General features: G+C 44.5%; 1 long non-coding RNA gene across 1 annotated transcript in view; it reads right to left on the bottom strand.

Annotated features, from left to right (window-relative positions):
- Positions 1 to 16,888, bottom strand: part of LOC138367026 (uncharacterized) — a 305,583-nt gene extending 288,695 nt beyond the window's left edge. Inside the window, exon 1 of the long non-coding RNA XR_011229299.1 lies at positions 16,863 to 16,888. This is a non-coding gene — a long non-coding RNA (uncharacterized lncRNA). The remainder of the gene's footprint in view (positions 1 to 16,862) is intronic.
- Positions 16,889 to 17,500: the final 612 nt, after the last annotated feature.

Genomic DNA, 17,500 nt, shown 5'->3' with positions numbered 1-17,500 from the left:
CAAACAGTTCTAGATCGGCACCCACAAAATCCTCCCTGGCGAGGATTTTCCGTGCAAATAAATTGGGAATTTTTTCTTATTTATTCTTTGCAAATAAACAAAGATTTTTAAGATTTGCAAAGCTCCAGGAACCTCATACCAAGTGCTCTAATTACTGGACATTCAGTGATTTAGTGTGTGAGATCATATCTAGTGTGTGAGATCATATCTAGTGTGTGAGATCATATAAGGTAGTGTGCATTTGGATAGGAAGAGAGAGTGTGTGTGGGGAGCTGAGGGGCAAGAAGGATATTTTAGATATTTTGACAGCTAGAATTGTAAGCACTTATTCTTTGTTCAGATACTATAAGCATACTATGATCGTTAGCCATTGATAGGATCTTTTATAAAGATTAGGACACCTTACTCTAAACAAAATTGTAACAAAGGTAAATGAACGCAATATGTTTATAGTATCTGTACAGAGAATAAGTGCTAACAATTCTAGCTGATAAACATTTGAAAATATTCATATTAAATGAACAAATCCACAAGGGCCGTGACGGCCTATTGACATAGCTCGGGTGCAGGGGGGAGGGGTGGTTGTGTAAAATCCTGGGTTGTGCCTCGGAGAGGCTACGGGATCCAGTAAGTTCAGTAGAACTTCGGTTTCAACCCTTTTAACCCTGTCGTAGCTCAGTCCATTAAGGCAGTGTCTGGGATGCTCCCGGACGCAGGTTCGAATCCTCGTCACGGCCCTTGTGGATTTGTTCATTTGATGCATCACGTTGGTGTGATCTCTGTGTGTAATATTCATATTTGCCGTGCTTTAAGGCAAATCGGGGATTCTTGTTAGGCTAGTAGCACTGTTCTGGCTATTAGTTACGGCATATAAATCATTCACTTCGATCATCGGAAGATTCGAACTTGGGCCTCAAAAATGCCAGACCTCTGTTCTATCAACTAGGCCATGAATACTCGCAATACAGTATGATCTCAGAGGTACCTAACTGGTACCCAACCGAGACTTTAAACCGTCCCTGGAGCATCAGTAAAATATCTAGATGTAGTCCACTCCCCTTTATTCATGTTATAAAAGATTCAATAAAAAATAGCGTTTGTAGTAACATTTAATTCACTTGGATCATCGGCGATTCGAACTTGGGATTCATCAGGAACAGTACAGTCCAACAGTACTGTTTTCGATACAGTACGAAACAGTTTTTCAACAGTATTGTTGAAAAACTGACGGGAGTACCATATTGTATAGGGTTAAACCTCTACCCAGGAGTGGGGAGAGGTTTAACCGGGTGAACCCTCCCTCCCCGGCACCCCCTCCCCCCCGCACCCTTCACCTGAAGTGCGCCTCAATGCAAATTCTCCTCTCCCACAATACACTATGGCGGTCCTCCGCACTCACGGCATCTACGGCGTCTTATACTGTATAATACAACCTTTCCCATGCAGCTTCGGTCTGTGAACAGATACATATATTACCGATGAAGATAAAATAGGGTTTTATATGACGTTAAATACCTATGCTGACTGACTTTGATTATAAATGAAATTTAATATTATGTTGATGCTAATGATGGGGTAATCTCTGTGGAGCGTCCCTGGCACACCTTTACCATGTTGCTGTCTGCTCTCTCTCCGCCTCTCTTTGTCTGGATGGCTTCTCTCTCACCCATTCTCTCTCTCACCCATTCTCCCTCCCTCCCTCTCTCCCTCCGTCTCCCTCTCTCACCCATTCTTCCTCCCTCCCTCTCTCCGTCTCCCTCTCTCACCCATTCTATCTCCCTCGACCCTCCTTCTCTCTCTTTCTTTCTCTCTCATCAACTTGAGCACATTATACACTAATCATACACTTTGCATATACTTGTGTGTGCATCCGTCGCCGTGAGTCTGTATGCTCATGGAGGCACGTGGGTGTGTCGGGTTTATATATATGTATGACGTGTGCATGCAAATGTCTGCTTGTGTGAGCACGTGAGCATATCAGAATTATAAATATAATATATATATATATATTATATATTATATATATATTGTACCATAAACTTGCACAAACACGCAAGCTGATTATATCAGAAAGGATTCCTCCCGTGAAAGGTTCAAACCAAGACTGAGAGGTGCAATGAAACTCTTTGACAGGTCCAGTACTCTGACCAAACAGTCTAATAGCCTTCTGGTCAGAGTACTGGACCACACGACTCTACAAAAATGTTGGAAGTCGTGAGACGGTGCATTGTGCTCCTGACTGTCTAGGTTCGAATCCTTCTGGGGTGTGGAGTTTTCAGTCATATATATATATATATATATATATATATATATATATATATATATATATATATATATATATATATATATATATATATATATATATATATATATATATATATATATATATATATATATATATATATATATATATATATATATATATATATATATATTAGATTTTGATGATAAAGAGCAACACGTTATCTAGGACTTGAAGTGATGTCCCTGGCATGCGTCAACTTTCTAGTGGTTCAGCGACTCGTCTTACTAACCTCTTGAAGCCAATGCCATTAGTCTTAGAAAGCCTCAGTATTGCGGTGTTATTAATTTCAGTAAAACACTGGAATTCTGACGCTGTGGTTGACACCGTGAACAATACGGCGCATCAAGTGACAACATTTTTCCATAGACTGAGTAAAATGTCCCGGCTAATGAAGGTCATTTGCCTTTCCCTTCCCATCCTGCCCGAGATTGTGTTCCCTTACCATCCTGCCAGAGATTGTGTTCCCTTATCATCCTGCCAGAGATTGTGTTCCCTTCCCATCCTGCCTGAGATTGTGTTCCCTTAACATCCTGCCAGAGATTGTGTTCCCTTCCCATCCTGCCAGAGATTGTCTTCCCTTACCATCCTGCCAGAGATTGTCTTCCCTTCCCATCCTGCCAGAGATTGTGTTCCCTTCCCATCCTGCCAGAGATTGTCTTCCCTTACCATCCTGCCAGAGATTGTGTTCCCTTCCCATCCTGCCAGAGATTGTCTTCCCTTACCATCCTGCCAGAGATTGTCTTCCCTTCCCATCCTGCCAGAGATTGTGTTCCCTTCCCATCCTGCCAGAGATTGTCTTCCCTTACCATCCTGCCAGAGATTGTGTTCCCTTCCCATCCTGCCAGAGATTGTGTTCCCTTCCCATCCTGCCAGAGATTGTGTTCCCTTCCCATCCTGCCAGAGATTGTCTTCCCTTACCATCCTGCCAGAGATTGTGTTCCCTTCCCAGCCTGCCAGAGATTGTGTTCCCTTCCCATCCTGCCAGAGATTGTGTTCCCTTCCTATCCTGCCAGAGATTGTCTTCCCTTCCCATCCTGCCAGAGATTGTGTTCCCTTCCCATCCTGCCAGAGATTGTGTTCCCTTCCCATCCTGCCAGAGATTGTGTTCCCTTCCCATCCTGCCAGAGATTGTGTTCCCTTCCCATCCTGCCAGAGATTGTGTTCCCTTTCCATCCTGCCAGAGATTGTTCCCTTTCCATCCTGCCAGAGATTGTGTTCCCTTCCCATCCTGCCAGAGATTGTCTTCCCTTCCCATCCTGCCAGAGATTGTGTTCCCTTCCCATCCTGCCAGAGATTGTGTTCCCTTCCTATCCTGCCAGAGATTGTCTTCCCTTCCCATCCTGCCAGAGATTGTGTTCCCTTTCCATCCTGCCAGAGATTGTTCCCTTTCCATCCTGCCAGAGATTGTGTTCCCTTCCCATCCTGCCAGAGATTGTGTTCCCTTCCCATCCTGCCAGAGATTGTCTTCCCTTCCCATCCTGCCAGAGATTGTCTTCCCTTCCCATCCTGCCAGAGATTGTGTTCCCTTCCCATCCTGCCAGAGATTGTGTTCCCTTCCTATCCTGCCAGAGATTGTCTTCCCTTCCTATCCTGCCAGAGATTGTCTTCCCTTCCCATCCTGCCAGAGATTGTCTTTCCTTCCCATCCTGCCAGAGATTGTGTTCCCTTCCCATCCTGCCAGAGATTGTCTTCCCTTCCCATCCTGCCAGAGATTGTTCTGATTGTGTAACAAGAGAAAGAACGCAACGTACATAGCTGACGCACAAGCAGCGTAAATAACTGAATGACGCAGAAACAGCGTAAATAACTGACGCAAAGTCCAACATAAAATAAGTGACGACGGTGTTAGCTCAGCCCTTCAAGGTGGCTGACAATACAAATGACCCGCCTCCCACGCCTCACAATATTAATGAGTATGAGGGGCCCCACACATGCCACGTGTGGGCTCCCACACCTGCCACCTGAGGGCCCCCACACCTGCCACGTGTGGGCCCCCACACATGCCACGTGTGGGCCCCCACACCTGCCACCTGAGGGCCCCCCACACCTGCCACGTGTGGGCCCCCCACACATGCCACGTGTGGGCCCCCACATCTGCCACCTGAGGGCCCCCACATCTGCCACCTGAGGGCCCCCACACCTGCCACCTGAGGGCCCCCACACATGCCACGTGTGGGCCCCCACACATGCCACCTGAGGGGCCCCCACACATGCCACGTGTGGGCCCCCACACATGCCACCTGAGGGGCCCACACCTCTGCCCTCCTCTGTCACCTCGGTGGGTATAGTGATTCTGCACAAAATGGTGTAAAAAATAATGTCTTTGATGAATTGTTTTTGTCCAAAGATGATTGTAAACAAGTAGAAGTTGCGTAATGGAATTATAATTTTGCTGTGATGATGAAGCACAGTGTAGTACACATGTTGTATTGATGAAGCACAGTGTAGTACACATGTTGCACTGATGAAGCACAGTGTAGTACACATGTTGCACTGATGAAGCACAGTGTAGTACACATGTTGCACTGATGAAGCACAGTGTAGTACACATGTTACACTGATGAAGCACAGTGTAGTACACATGTTGCACTGATGAAGCACAGTGTAGTACACATGTTACACTGATGAAGCACAGTGTAGTACACATGTTACACTGATGAAGCACAGTGTAGTACACATGTTACACTGATGAAGCACAGTGTAGTACACCTGTTACACTGATGAAGCACAGTGTAGTACACATGTTACACTGATGAAGCACAGTGTAGTACACATGTTACACTGATGAAGCACAGTGTAGTACACATGTTGTATTGATGAAGCACAGTGTAGTACACATGTTACACTGATGAAACACAGTGTAATACAAATGATGTGTTAGTAAAACACGTTGAAGTATAAAATACGTGCTGAAGAAACAGCGTAGAAGAACAATTTGTTCTGATGAAAAACTTGTCCCCATCACTCAGTATTTGCAATGTTTCCCGGCACTGCCTCACCATATACCTCTAAGCTTGCATAATAACCTTTGTTACCTTCACCACCATTATAAGTAATCTCTCTCTCGCCTGGCCTTAACTTTGCATATATTAGCCAGGGAAAGCTATGCAAATTCCAATGAAATGGCTTTAAAATGTTAAGAAAATTGTTGCTTGCACATACATAGAGCGCAGACGTAATGACCAAATCAATATTCATGAAGGTCTATCCCTCAAGTTCAAGATGTCCATAATAAAGTAATCTGGGATCTTGGCTCTGAGTTCCTTAACCTCCCACTGAAGAATCTTGTTCCGTCCCGGCCACTGAGACTATGTTATGATGAGACGTCTTCTACCACCTCACAACACCAAGAATACGAACTTTGTGTTTCCAGTCTTTAACATAAGGAGGTTATTCATACTCTCCCCATACGACTCTCTCTGTCTTGCTCGCTCTTACAATCTGTTATGGTTGTGTAAGAGATCCATTCTCTTCTCGTGTTCAAACTACTCTAATACCCCTCAATGGTAAACCTCTTACACTATATGAATAGTGACATATCCTATCATGGATATATATATATATATATATATATATATATATATATATATATATATATATATATATATATATATATATATATATATATATATATATATGTTACCCAAGAAAAGAACTCGATGTGACCCAGCCAGGATCCGAACCCATGACGTCCAGGATCACCCCTAGACGTACACAGTACCGTGACCACCGTACGATTATTAACTAATCTCCACGAATGATCAACCCCCCCCCACCCCGACGAATCCTGGTCGGGTCATTTAGAGTTCTTAGTGATTTACGGCTTGCGCGTTCATGCAGCCTTTCTCACATATGTAAACTCAGCCCGGTCCGCCCATGTGCCAGAATTTGTTGAAAAACTGTACCCAAATGTACCCCATGAATATCGTCGGGGGTTGATCAGTCTTGGAGCTTAGTTAATAAGTACCAGGACTGACCAATACTTAGAGACGATCAATGGTGCGGTGGTCACGGTACTGTGTAAGTTTGAAGGGTGATCCTGGACGTCAAGGGTTCGAATCCTGGCCGGGTCAAATATGGGTTCTTCGTGATCTATGGCTTGCGCGTTCACACACACACACACACACACACACACACACACAAGCGGGACCAAAGAGCCAGAGCTCAACCCCCGCAAGCACAATTAGGTGAGTACACACACACACACACACACACACACACACACACACACACACACACACACACACACACACACACACACACGTCTTAGGCAGTGATGTGGAGGCTGACTCCATACACAGTTTCATATGTAAATATCATAAGAGCCCAGTAGGCTCAGGAATCTGTACATCAGTTGATTGACGGTTGAGAGGCGGGACCAAAGAGCCAGAGCTCTTTGGTCTCGCCTCTTTCTCTCTCTCTCTCTCTCTCTCTCTCTCTCTATATATATATATATATATATATATATATATATATATATATATATATATATATATATATATATATATATATATATATATATATATATATATATGAATAAAACTCTGACGGAGGACGAATTGTTTTGGAAAGAGTGAGTAAAGTGAGAACAAGTTTATGAGCTTGGCGAGCGGAGCCCTACAATGGAGAGAAAGATATAAATGAATGTAGCCATGTTTTAGAGGCAGCCATCCCCTGTGCACCTTATCATGCTGTGAATAGACCTGCGATGATGGGGCCAAAGCAAGAGGCGAGGAGGGGCAGATGTGAAGGAGAGGGAGGGAGGAGGTGAAGGGAAGGAAGAAGGAGAAGAGGCGGATAAAGGAAACAGCAAATGGAAAATGAGTGCAAAAAAAGACTTAGTGGAAACTAAATAGAAGCAGGATAAAGAAGTTTATTTATAAGTAAACAGTACACTAACTTCATCACCGTAATCTAAAGTACTTACAGTAAGGGTGTGGTGGAGAGTACAACTATGTCGTGATGGCCCACCAGAAAGTTGACTTTTGTAGTAATCTATTTTAGACAAACCGGGAAAGTGTTTATATTAATGCTGCTAATAAAACCTAACCAAACCATCCTAGACCTAATAAAACGCTCTCACAGGCCTAATGGAGTCCATATATGTACTTAACTAGGCCTAGGAATAAAGCTAAATTTATTTAGCTTTATTCCTAGTAAATTTAAACTTTATATTTCCCGGACACTATACAAGAAATAGTAGAAAAGTGGCTTACTGGGGCTCCAGTACTACATATTGGTATGTTGACCAGACCACACACTAGAAGCTGAAAGGACGACGACGTTTCGGTCCGTCCTGGACCATTCTCAAGTCGATTGTGAGAATCACAATCGACAATCGACTTGAGAATGGTCCAGGACGGACCGAAACGTCGTCGTCCCTTCAACTTCTAGTGTGTGGTCTGGTCAACATACTTCAGCCACGTTATTGTGACTCATCGCCTGCATGCATATTGGTACTATCACTAACAGCATCGACAATCGACAATCGACAGTCGACAATCGACTTGAGAATGGTCCAGGACGGACCGAAACGTCGTCGTCCCTTCAACTTCTAGTGTGTGGTCTGGTCAACATACTTCAGCCACGTTATTGTGACTCATCGCCTGCATACATATTGGTACTATCGAACACAGGTACATAAATTACTATCAAAACAGGAAGATGGGTTATAAATTACTATCACTAACAGCATTATCATTGTTAACCTTCCTTTGCCTACCCTTCACCACGTTCACTCTCCACCATATTCTCTATCCTTCAAAAACCTCCTTCATCCAATGCAGACATACTTAGACAGGACAGAGACATAAGCAGGTAGGCACAGAGAGAGAGAGAGAGAGAGAGAGAGAGAGAGAGAGAGAGAGAGAGAGAGAGAGAGAGAGAGAGAGAGAGAGAGAGAGAGAGAGAGAGAGAGAGAGAGAGGGGGGGGGGGGCCATACCGTGTGTGAAGGGCACCAGAGGCGCCAATGATCGCACAAAACTGTTGAGATGGAATATGACTGAGAGCGGAAGTGGCTGAGAGCAGATTGATTGACTTGACTGAGGATATTACTGGCTTGAGTGCGAATATGACTGGCTTCAATTTACTCTGAGAGCAAATCCACCCTCCTCTATGTATCATGACGCACTAGACCACTCAATTCCCCAAATGCAACAATTTTTTGTCTATCATATCTACTACATATTTCACACACACACACACACACACACACACACACACACACACACACACACACACACACACACACACACACACACACACACACACACACACCTTAACTTGTATACCATGCAAGGTGATGGAGAAGATTGTGAGAAAAAATCTGGTAACACATCTGGAGAGAAGAGACTTCGTGACAACCCATCAACATGGGTTCAGGGAGGGTAAATTTTGTCCTTACAGGATTGATAGAATTCTACGATCAGGTGACAAAGGTTAAGCAAGAAAGAGAAGGATGGGCGGACTGCATTTTTTTGGACTGTCGGAAAGCCTCTGACACAGTACCGCATAAGAGGCTGGTACATAAGCTGGAGAGACAGGCAGGAGTAACTGGTAGGGCGCTCCAGTGGATAAGGGAGTACCTAAGCAATAGGAAGCAGAGAGTTATAGTGAGGGGTGAGACCTCAGAATGGCGTGAAGTTAGCAGTGGAGTCCCACAGGGCTCTGTACTTGGACCTATCCTGTTTCTGATATACGTAAATGATCTCCCAGAGGGTATAGACTCATTCCTCTCAATGTTTGCTGACGACGCCAAAATTATGAGAAAGATTAAGACAGAGGAGGACAGCTTGAGGCTTCAAGAAGACCTGGACAAGCTGCAGGAATGGTCGAACAAATGGCTGTTAGAGTTTAACCCAAGCAAATGTACTGTAATGAAGATAGGGGTAGGCAGCAGGAGACCAGATACAAAGTATCACTTGGGAGATGAAATACTTCAAGAGTCAGAGAGAGAGAAAGACCTGGGGGTTGATATCACGCCAGACCTGTCCCCTGAAGCTCATATCAAGAGGATAACATCAGCAGCATATGCCAGGTTGGCTAACATAAGAACGGCCTTTGGAAACTTGTGTAAGGAATCTTTCAGAACATTATAGACCACATATGTCAGACCAATCCTGGAGTATGCGGCTCCAGCATGGAGTCCATATCTAGTCAAGCATAAGACTAAAGTAGAAAAGGTTCAAAGGTTTGCCACCAGACTAGTACCCGAGCTGAGAGGTATGAGCTACGAGGAGAGACTACGGGAATTGAACCTCACTTCGTTGGAAGACAGAAGAGTTAGGGGGACATGATCACCACATTCAAGATTCTCAAGGGAATCGACAGGGTTGATAAAGACAGGCTATTTAACACAAGGGGGACACGCACTAGGGGACACAGGTGGAAACTGAGTGCCCAAATGAGCCACAGAGATATTAGAAAGAACTTTTTTAGTGTCAGAGTGGTTGACAAATGGAATGCATTAGGAAGCAATGTGGTGGAGGCTGACTCCATACATAGTTTCAAGTGTAGATATGATAGAGCCCAATAGGCTCAGGAACCTGTACACCTGTTGATTGACGGTTGAGAGGCGGGACCAAAGAGCCAGAGCTCAACCCCCGCAAGCACAAATAAGTGAGTACAACTAGGTGAGTACACAGAGGTTCGTGTGGAACTGGGGCCTGTGGACGAATGGACAGCGCTTAGGACTCGTAATCCTAGGGTCCGGGTTCGATCCCGGCGCCGACGGAAACAGATGACCAGAGATTCTTTCACCCTGATGCCTCTGTTACCTAGCAGTAAATAGGTACCTGGGAGTTAGAAAGCTGTTACGGGCTGCTTCCTGTGTGTGTGTGTACTCAACTAGTTGTGTCTGCAGGATCGAGCATTGACTCTTGGATCCCGCCTTTCGAGCATCGGTTGTTTACAGCAATGACTCCTGTCCCATTTCCCTATCATACCTGGTTTTAAAATTATGAATAGTATTTGCTTCCACAACCTGTTCCTGAAGTGCATTCCATTTTCCCACTAGTGTGTGTGTGTGTGTGTGTGTGTGTGTGTGTGTGTGTGTGTGTGTGTGTGTGTGTGTGTGTGTGTGTGTGTGTGTGTGTGTACTCACCTATATGTACTCACCTATATGTGCTTGCAGGATCGAGCATTGACTCTTGGATCCCGCCTTTCTAGCTATCGGTTGTTTACAGCAATGACTCCTGTCCCATTTCCAGCAATGACTCCTGTCCCATTTCCAGCAATGACTCCTGTCCAATGATTTCCTGTCCCATGTGTGTGTGTGTGTGTGTGTGTGTGTGTGTGTGTGTGTGTGTACGTGTACTCACCTATTTGTGCTTGCGGGGGTTGAGCTTTGGCTCTTTGGTCCCGCCTCTCAACTGTCAATCAACTGGTGTACAGATTCCTGAGCCTACTGGGCTCTGTCATATCTACATTTGAAACTGTGTAAGGAGTCAGCCTCCACCACATCACTGCCTAATGCATTCCATCCGTTAACTGCTCTAACACTGAAAAAGTTCCTTCTTACGTCGCTGTGGCTCATGTGGGTACTCAGTTTCCACCTGTGTCCCCTTGTTCGCGTCCCGCCAGTGTTGAATAGTTTATCCTTGTTTACCCGGTCGATTCCCCTGACGATTTTGTAGGCTGTGATCATGTCTCCCCTTACTCTTTTGTCTTCCAGTGTCAAAAGGTGCATTTCCCGCAGCCTTACCTCGTAACTCATGGCTCTTAGTTCTAGGACTAGTCTAGTGGCATACCTTTGAACTTTTTCCAGCTTCGTCTTGTGCTTGACAAGGTAGGGGCTCCATGTTGGGGCCGCATACTCCAGGATTGGTCTTACATATGTGGTGTACAAGATTCTGAATGATTCCTTGAGGTAATCTTGAGATAACCTTACACAGGTTCCTGAACGCTGTTCTGATGTTAGCCAGCCTCGCATATGCCGCAGACGTTATTCTTTTTATGTGGGCTTCAGGAGACAGGTTTGGTGTGATATCAACTCCTAGATCTTTTTCTCTGTCCGTTTCATTAAGTACTTCATCTCCTATTCTGTATCCTGTGCCTGGCCTCCTGTTTCCACTGCCTAGTTTCATTACTTTGCATTTACTCGGGTTGAACTTCAACAGCCATTTGTTGGATCATTCACTCAGTCTGTCTAGGTCATCTTGTAGCTTCCTACATGTGTGTGTGTGTGTGTGTGTGCATTCACCTAGTTGTGTTTGCGGGGGTTGAGCTTTGCTCTCTCGGCCCGCCTCTCAACTGTCAATCAACTGTTTACTAACTACTTTTTTTTTCTCCACACCACACACACACACGCACACACACACACACACACACACACACACACACACACACACACACACACACACACACCAGGAAGCAGCCCGTGACAGCTGACTAACTCCAAGGTACCTATTTACTGCTAGGTAACAGGGGCATTCAGGGTGAAAGAAACTTTGCCCATTTGTTTCTGCCTGGTGCGGGAATCGAACCCGCGCCACAGAATTACGGGTCCTGCGCGCTATCCACCAGGCTACCAGGCCCCTGTATGTGTGTGTGTGTGTGTGTGTGTGTGTGTGTGTGTGTGTGTGTGTGTGTGTGTGTGTGTGTGTGTGTGTGTGTGTGTTTACTTATCAGTAACTACGGGAAAGTCAGGTGTAGCTCTTTATCCCCGGCTCCGTAGCCTTGTGCCTGTTGCGTTATAAGGTAACTATTTTGACGTTCGCATACTGTGCCGAGTCTGGCCTTGTATATGGCTGTGGCTTCCAATTTCCACATGTCTCAATTTAAAGAGGCCGTCATTGTCCACCATGTCTATTCAGTATCTTGCATGTTGTGATCATATCATCTATGAAACCATATTTTTTATGATGGAAAATTGGCGTGGGATGATTCGTAACAAAATTAAATGGAGATGAGATTTGTCTGAAGTTTAAGGGTAACACCACCAATCAGAAGATAAAAATAATACAGAGAGAGAGAGAGAGAGAGAGAGAGAGAGAGAGAGAGAGAGAGAGAGAGAGAGAGAGAGAGAGAGAGAGAGAGAGAGAGAGAGATAGAGAGAGAGAGAGAGAGAGAGAGAGAGAGAGAGAGAGAGAGAGAGAGAGAGAGAGAGAGAGAGAGAGAGAGAGAGAGAGAGAGAGAGAGAGAGATAGAGAGAGAGAGAGAGAGAGAGAGAGAGAGAGAGGAGAGAGAGAGAGAGAGAGAGAGGGGGGGGGGGGGGGGGGAGGAAGCCAATCTGAGTAACAATTAAGCAATATTATTGAAGGAAATATATCAATTAACGTCATGATGCTTGGCAGCGGGGAAGCAGCAGCTGCACCCCATCTGGCCTCTGATGCTGCAACCGTCCTACACTTGCACAGTGTGCAACTACTTTGCATCATCTAGTGCTGCTCTGCAACGTCCTCCAATTCTCTGCTCCATCCTGCTCTGTTCAGTACCGTCTAGCAATGCTCTGCGCTGCTCTGCACTATCCTCCACTGCTCACTACAGTCTATAATCACTCAGCACCTTCGTGCAGTATTCAGCACCGTCTTAAGTAGCACTGCTCAGCACCGTACATGTTCAGCATTGCTCAGCACCGTACATGTCCAGCACTGCTCAGCACCGTACATGTTCAGCACTGCTCAGCACCGTACATGTTCAGCACTGCTCAGCACCGTACATGTCCAGCACTGTTTCAGCACCGTACATGACCAGCACTGCTCAGCACCACATGCCTCAAACACATTCCACCAACCCTCGGCGACCTCTATCCTACACCAGCCACCATCCTTCCCCACCTTCTGTTGCTACTGTTGCTGCTGCTGCTGCTGTTGCTGCTGCTATACTCCATTACTACTACTGCTGGACAGCTCCTGATATTGCTACTACTACTCCTCCTGATACCGCTATGCGTATACTGCTGCTACTGCTACGCTACAACTATTGTTACTGATATGCTACTGCTGCTGCGACTGGTTATGCTGTTCCTGCTGCTACTGTTGTTAGACGCAGCACAAACTGAACGAGGAAAAATTACATAAGGGTGAGATACAAAAATGTGGTGGGACGTAACATTAATTCCAAGCGGACGGAGAAGCCAAAATGCAAATACGCGAAAGAAAATCCAAAGAATAAAAGTAGGAAGAAAAAGAAAATGGAAGGAGAAAATGTGAAAGGCAAAAGAATATATTAGATGGAAAAAAAAAGAAATTACAATGGTGAAAAAGATCACAACATTACCGAATTTCCAAGTAGCAAGCAAGGGGCAGGAAGCAGAGAGAGAGAGAGAGAGAAGCTCACGAAGAAATACACTAGCATCAGAAGAGAATCTCAGAAGCACCTAGAGAATGACGTATTTGTATAAGCTTAAGAATAGCCTAATCGTCTCCATAGATAAACAAGAGAACAGGCAACACCGAGAAAAAGTGTAAGTCTAAGAAGTGGAAGAGATACACTTGGTGCTGTACTCTACAGTCTCAACTACCAACGTCTTTTAGGAAAAACAAGAATTCTCACAAGTGACTCAGAGAACTTACAACTAGTTGATGACTTACCAATCTTCTCTTAGGATGCTCAGTTGGTGCAGTTTATACCTGCAGTTTCATGCAGGTCGGTGTTCAATCCCTGACTGTCCAATTTTTTTTTTATCTACAAAATACAAATATTTATCCTTGTATGTATGTACATACATACAAGGTGAGATACAAAACGTTGATGGATTTATAGATAGAGCTAGTACATTCAATGGCTAAAGCCACTATTACGCAAAGCGTTCCGAGCAGAACCCTTTTTTCCGCCCAGGTTATCACCAGGGTGGAAAAATCCCCAGGTCACCGTGACCTGCTGATGGCAATACACTCACAGAAGACCCTTCCGGCTGTCCCAACATCACCCTCACAGAAGAACCTACTAGCTGTCCCAACATCACCCTCACAGAAGAACCCACTAGCTGTCCCAACATCACCCTCACAGAAGAACCTACTAGCTGTCCCAACATCACCCTCACAGAAGAACCCACTAGCTGTCCCAACATCACCCTCACAGAAGAACCCACTAGCTGTCCCAACATCACCCTCACAGAAGAACCCACTAGCTGTCCCAACATCACCCTCACAGAAGAACCCACTAGCTGTCCCAACATCACCCTCACAGAAGAACCCACTAGCTGTCCCAACATCACCCTCACAGAAGAACCCACTAGCTGTCCCAACATCACCCTCACAGAAGAACCCACTAGCTGTCCCAACATCACCCTCACAGAAATATTACAATTAATAGTTAGTCACACCAAGTACACCTGTCTGGCCTCATGTACCAACAGTGGGATAATTATACTCCAGGTTTCATATAATAGTTTACTAACAATATGCGAGCAATAATGACTGTAAAATAAACATGCAACAGCATGGCATTAATATTTACACAAGTCCAATACTAGAGTGGGTATATATAGGAGCAGCCTCGCATGGGCCAAGTAGGCCTTATGAAGTGGCCTTATTTCTTATCTTCTTAATCTGCAGACGAAAATCAGCTTGGCATGCGAACATCACATTAAATGAACAAACAAGAGAAATGTTGAACAAAAATACCTGTATAATAGACAAAACCCAAGATGTAAGAAGTTTACAAATTCTTGAAGCAATTCACATAAGAATAGAATAACCTACCATGAACACCCCAATCAGGGAACTATTTACTCTACCCACCAATAGAGTAAGGATAAGACCAGAACATAACAATGCCAACACAGAAGACACTGTTCAACGTAACAGGCCAATTATACCTGATTAATCTTTGTATGTAGTGGGATCGGGTGGTTATAGATAGGAGCTGCCTCGTATGGGCCAATAGGCCTTCTGCAGTTACCTTTATTCTTATGTGCTTCGTCCCCTATTTATCCCCCTTGTTTTTACCTTTATTGTACTTGTCTTATCACCTGACCCAGTACGGATATATATATATATATATATATATATATATATATATATATATATATATATATATATATATATGACGACTGACACGTTACAAAAACATAACTAACGATCTAAAATGTTATGACTCACATATGTTACTGTCTGTCCAGAAAACAAATTACACCCATAAATAAAGCTTAATGTCAACACTGAATGAAAGAGTATAGCAAAGAGGGTGTATATAATATAATATATATATCACTACAAAACACAACTAGAAATAATGGAAATAAATTGGATAAATTTAGATTTAGAAAAGACCTGGGTAAATACTGGTTTGGAGACACGGTGGTCGATTATGGAGCAAGTTACCAGGTAACATAACAGACGAAGTATCGACGGATTGTTTCAAGCTAAGGTTAGACATACATATGAATGAGTTTGGGTAGATGTATTCAGAAGCTACATCGTATGGGTCAACAGCCTTTCTGCAGTTTCTTATGTTCTTCTGATCTTATTGTATGTTGCACTGTCAGCGTTGATCCCCAAATGGTCAGTGTGTTCAGGTACTTTCTTCTTGAGGTTATCTTGAGATGATTTCGGGGCTTAGCGTCCCCGCGGTCCGGGCCTCGACCAGGCCTACTTTTTGTTACGCATCCCCAGGAGCAGCCCGTAACAGCTGTCTCACTCCCAGGTACCTATTTACTGCTAGGTGAACAGGTGCATCAGATTGAAAGAAACTATGACTATTTGCTTCCGCGCCCACCGGGGATAGAACCCGGTAGACGAATGACTTAGGACTACGAATCCGAAACGCTGTCCACTCAGCCGTCAGGCTCAGTTGGCAGGCCATTCCTTCACTCTGTCCTCATAACCCTCCTCGTACTCATAGCCCGTCCAAGTGCTATATAATTATAAAGGCTTTGTGCTTGCTCTTAATAATTACGTAATCTCATGTCGCCTGCACTTGTCAATGACTCACCAAGAGACCTGAAGAGTACGCTGGACTCTTGAGACAATAACAATACCCTCACAGGAAGTGTGAGGAGTTGAACAGAAGAAAATGAACAAATCTATTGAACAGAAGGTTCCAGGAAGACCTCAAGACCAATCCAGGGCCAGGAGACAGCACGGGAGTAAGAACACAAGAACACAAGAATAAAGGTAACTGCAGAAGGCCTATTGGCTCATTCAAGGCAGCTCCTATTTATAACTACCCAATCCCACTCATATACATGTCCAACCCACGTTTGAAACAATCAAGGGACCCCACCTCCAGGGAGTAGACTCCCTGAATGAGGTAAGGAATCAACTGATGCAATTAAGACATAGGCGTGACAATAGGAGCTTATGAGTTGTTAACACGGCTACTGAAAGATGAAGGAAGGCTACTGAGTACCTCATAAACTAGAGTCTTCAATGTAACATGAGGAATGGAGAGCTGCCCAGCATCTGGACGACCGTACCAATGTTCAAGGATGAAGTTAGACAAGACTAAACTGAATACCTGTAGGACACGACTAAATTACATACCTGTACGACGGGACAAAGTTACATACTTGTACAACGGGACTAAGTTACATACCTGTACAACGGGACTGAGTTACACACCTGGACGACGGAACTAAGTCACATACCTGGACGACACGACTAAATTACATACCTGTATCACTAGCGTGCATTCCCCTGCAAAGAAACAGAAAAAAAATAATTAGTGAAATGGCTATTAAAAATGTGAAAAGCGTCATGACTGCATAAGAAGAAGGGGAGAGAAGGTTTAAGGGTAAGGGAAGAGTCATGGTTATCCAACATGATAGAGTTCTACACCAGAGGAACCAAGATGAGGCAGGCGAGAGTTAAAGGGCTGCACTATATACACACCCTCACCAAACTGTCCATAAACACTTGATAATAATCCAGAACGGACCGAAACATCCGCCCTGGAAACATTAAAAATATATATATATTTGTCAACCTATTTACCCACCTACCTTACCCAACGATCTACCCAATTGTTACCTCTCTAGTCTTCTTACCTATACCTGTCTCCCTAATTGTGTATCTTAACTACTTAGTGACATACCCTCCCTCCCCTCTCTCTCTCTCATACTTTCAAAGACGTGCTAGAGTGAAAGTGAGTTAATGAGAAAATGAGCCTGGAAAAGTGAATCAATGGGAGAGTGACTGGACAAGGTCATGTGAGTGATAACGATGCTGTGAGCGTTGGGAGAGGGAGAGAGCCTGACGAATGAGGGAGAGGGGAGGGGAGGAAAGGGAGAGGGGAGCCGGGTGAAAAGTGAG

The sequence above is a fragment of the Procambarus clarkii genome, chromosome 21 (assembly GCF_040958095.1).
Source record: "Procambarus clarkii isolate CNS0578487 chromosome 21, FALCON_Pclarkii_2.0, whole genome shotgun sequence".
Taxonomy (NCBI): Eukaryota; Metazoa; Arthropoda; class Malacostraca; order Decapoda; family Cambaridae; genus Procambarus; species Procambarus clarkii.
The sequence above is the reverse complement of the archived record's forward strand: the minus strand, read 5'-3'. Positions and strand labels throughout refer to the sequence as shown.